This window comes from Orycteropus afer, unplaced genomic scaffold (assembly GCF_000298275.1).
Source record: "Orycteropus afer afer isolate SDZICR_OR568_19922 unplaced genomic scaffold, OryAfe1.0 scaffold00017, whole genome shotgun sequence".
Lineage (NCBI taxonomy): Eukaryota > Metazoa > Chordata > Mammalia > Tubulidentata > Orycteropodidae > Orycteropus > Orycteropus afer.
In genome coordinates, this window is record NW_006921604.1 from 14,454,554 (window position 1) to 14,458,557 (window position 4,004).

A 4,004-nucleotide genomic window follows, 5' to 3' on the forward strand; every position below is an offset into this window, starting at 1 on the left:
GGAAGTCCAATATTTTTTTCATATGTAAATGTTTGATAGAATACATGAGTGAAACCATCTAGGCCTGAAATTTTTACTGTTATCATTGTGGGGAGATTTTTAAACTACACATTCAGTTTCTTTAGTAGATACAGAGGTCTCAGGTTCTTTCTTCCTTTTTTTAGGAGAGCTTCAGTGGTTTGCTTCTTTCCAGGAATTTTCCAGTTTCTTCTAAGTTGTTGAATTTGTTGACATACATTTGTTCATAACATTCCATACTTATTCTTTTAATAATATTAAAGATGGCAAATGCAGCCTCTCTGTGTTCTAATCTGCCTGGCTAGAAATTTGTCAACTTTATTGGTTTTATGAAAGAACTAGTGTTTTGTGTCACAGATTTTTCTGATTTCTATTTCATTTATGTCCTTTCTGATATATATTAATTTTCATAATTCCTTTCCTTTAGATATAGAATATAATTGATTCTTCTCTTTCTAGTTCCTTAATGTGGAAACTGAAGTCATTAATTTGAGCTCTTTCTTTTTTTTCTTACATAGAAAATTATTGCTATCAATTTCCCTCAAAGTACTGTTTTAATTGCATACCACAAATATTTTGTGAAACAATCACCACTATTTGTTTTCAAAACTTTTGTCATCACAAATGGAAACTCTGTACACATTAAGCAATAACTCCCTGTTTTTCCCTACTCCCAGCCCCTAGTAACCACTAATCTAATTTCTTTCTCTCTGCATTTGCTGGCTGAAAACAAAGAAGACCAGAAATATGTTTACTTGTGTTTTATTCACTATGCAAAAGCTGTGTGGATCATTACAAATTATGGATAACGTTGAGGAAAATGGGAATTCCAGAACACTTAATTGTGCTCATGAGGAACCTGTACATAGACCAGGAGGCTGTCATTCAAACAGAACAAGGTGATATTGCATAGTTTAAAATCAGGAAGGGTGTAAGTCAGGGTTGTATCCTTTCACCATACTTATTCAATCTGTATGCTGAGAAAATAATTGGAGAAGCTGGACTATATAAAGAAGAATGCAGCATCAGAATTGGAGGAAGAATCCTTAACAACTGATGTGCTGCGATAACAACCTTGCTTGCTGAAAATGAGGATGACTTGAAGCACTTACTGATGATGATAAAGGCTGCAGCCTGCTGGATTACACCTCAGCATAAAGAAAATGAAAATCCTCACAGCTTGATCAATAAGCAGCATCATGATAAATGGAGAAAAGATTGAAGTTGTCAAAGATTTCATATTAACTTAGATCCACAATCAACACCCAATGGAAGTGGCAGTCAAGAAATGAGATGAGGTAGTGAACTGGGCAAATCTGCTGCCAAAGACCTCTTTAAAGTGCTGAAGAGCAAAGATGTCTCTTTGAAGACTAAGGTGTGCCTAACTCAACGCATGGTATTTCTAATAGCTTCATATGTATGTGAAAGCAGGACAGTGAGTAAAGAAGACTGCAGAAGAGTGCTTTTGAGCTGTGTTGCTGCTGAAGAATGCTGAAAGTTCCAAGGACTGCCAGGAGAATGAACAAATCTGTCCTGGAGGAAGTGCAGCTGGAATGCTCCTTGGAAGCGAGAATGGCCAGACTCCGTCTCACCTACTTTGATCATTGTTGTCAGAAGAAACCATTCCTTTGAGAAGGTATCATGCTTGGTAAAGTGGAGTCAGTGAAAAAGAGGAAGACCCTCAATGAAATAGATTGACACAGTGGCTGCAATGATGGGCTCAGGTATAGCAAGGAGGGCAGTTGTTCATTCTGTGGTACATAGGGTCTCTATGAGTCAGAACTAACTTGACAGCACCTAACAACAGCAACAACATGTATTTGCTTATTCTGTATATTTCATATAAGTGGGATAATGCAATATATGTCCTTTTCTGTCTGACTTATTTCACTTAGTATGCTATTTTACCACCAATCTTCTGCCAGTTTGTCATACTGTAGCTTGCACATTTCTGTGATGCTGGAAGCTATGCCACCAGTATTTCAAATAACAGCAGGGTCACCCATGGTGGACAGGTTTCAGCAAAGCTTCCAGACTAAGAAACACTGGGAATCTACTACTAAAAAAATTGGCCAGCGAAAACCTTATGAATAGCAGAGGAACACTGCCTGATGTAGTGTTAGAAATTGAAACCCTCTGGTGGGAAGGCACTCAAAACACAGCTGGAGAAGAGTTGCTTCCTCAACATATTTTCAGCCTTAATAATATAGATGGAGTAAAGCTTTTGAGATCTGTTTGCTGATGTGACACAGCTCAAAATATGAAACATCCATTACTAATAAGAACGTGGAATGTACAAAGTATGAATTTAGGAAAATTGAAAGTTGTCAAAAATGACATGAAATGCATAAAGATTGTGAGCTTAAATGGACTGGTATTGGCCATTTTGAGTAGGGCAGTCATGTGGTCTACTATGCTGAGAATGACAAATTAAAGAGGAATAGCATCACATTCATTGTCAAAAAGAACATTACAAGATCTAATATCTATATACCTACAAGGAAGACCAGTGATGAAATGACTATTACTCAAATTTATGCATTAATCATTAATGTCAAAGAGGAAAAAATTAAATATTTTTACTGACTTCTATAATCTGAAATTGATCAAACATGCAATTATGATGAATTGGTGATCGGCATGCAAAAATTGATCAAACATGCAATTATGATGAACAGATGATTGGCATGCAAAAATTGGGAAAAAAGATCAGTAGTTGGAAATTTGGCATTGTGACACAAATGACACTGGAGATTGCATTATAGAATTTTGGAAGACCAAAGACTTATTCCTTGGAAAGATGATCTTTCAACAACATAAATGGTAACTGTACATGTGGACCTCACTGGATGGCTTAGACAGGAATTGAATTGATTACCTCTGTGGAAAGAAGCTCAGTATCATCAACCAGAACAAAACCAGGTGCCAACTGCAAGACAGACCATCAGTTGCTCATATGTAAGTTTAAATTGAAGCTGAAGAAAAGTAAAACAAGTCCACAAGAGCTAAAGTCCGACCTTGAGTATATCCTACCTGAATTTAGAGACCATCTCAATAGTAGGTTTGATGTGTTGAACACTAATGACTGAAGACCACATGAGTTGTGGGATGACAGCAAGGACATTATACATGAAGAAAGCAACAGATTATAAAAATATATGAAACGAAGAAAAGGCCAAAATGCATGGCTACAACAATGGACTCAAACATAGCAAAGATTGGCAAGATTGCACAGGACTGCGCAGTGTTTCATTCTGTTGTACATAGGGTTGCTATGAGTCAGAGCTGACTCGATAGCACCTAACAACAACAATAATGTTTTCAGGATTCACCCACTTGGTAGCATGTATCGTAACTTCATTTCTCTTTATGAATGAACAATATTTCATTGTATGTTCGTTCATACCACGTTTTGTTTATCCATTCATATGTTGATGGACATTTAGGTTGTTTCTACCTTTTAACTTTTATGAATAATGCTGCTATTTTTATTTTATTATATTTGTTACAAGTATCTGTTTGAGTGCTTACTTTCACTTCTTTTTGGTATATACATAAGAATGAAGTTGTTAGGTCATAAGGTAGTTCTATGTTTAACTTTTTAAGGAGCTGCCAAATTGTTTTCCACAGTGACTGCACCATTTCACATTCCCACCAGCAGTAGGCAGGTGTTTCACTTCTCCAGACCCTTACAAGTGTTGGTTATATTATTACAATTTTTTATTATTTCTGGGTAATAGTCGTCCTAGTGAGTGCAATGTGGTATCTCATTATGGTTTTGGTGTGCAGTACCCTAAAAACTAATGATGCTGAGCATGTTTTCACATGCTTATTGGACATGTGTACTTCTTTTGAGAAATATTTATTCAAGTCTTTGGCCTATTAAAATTTGTTTTGTTGTGAGTTGTAAGAAGTTATATATACAGATATTAAACCCTTATCAAATACATGGTTATGAAATATTTTCTTTCAATTTGTTGGTTCTC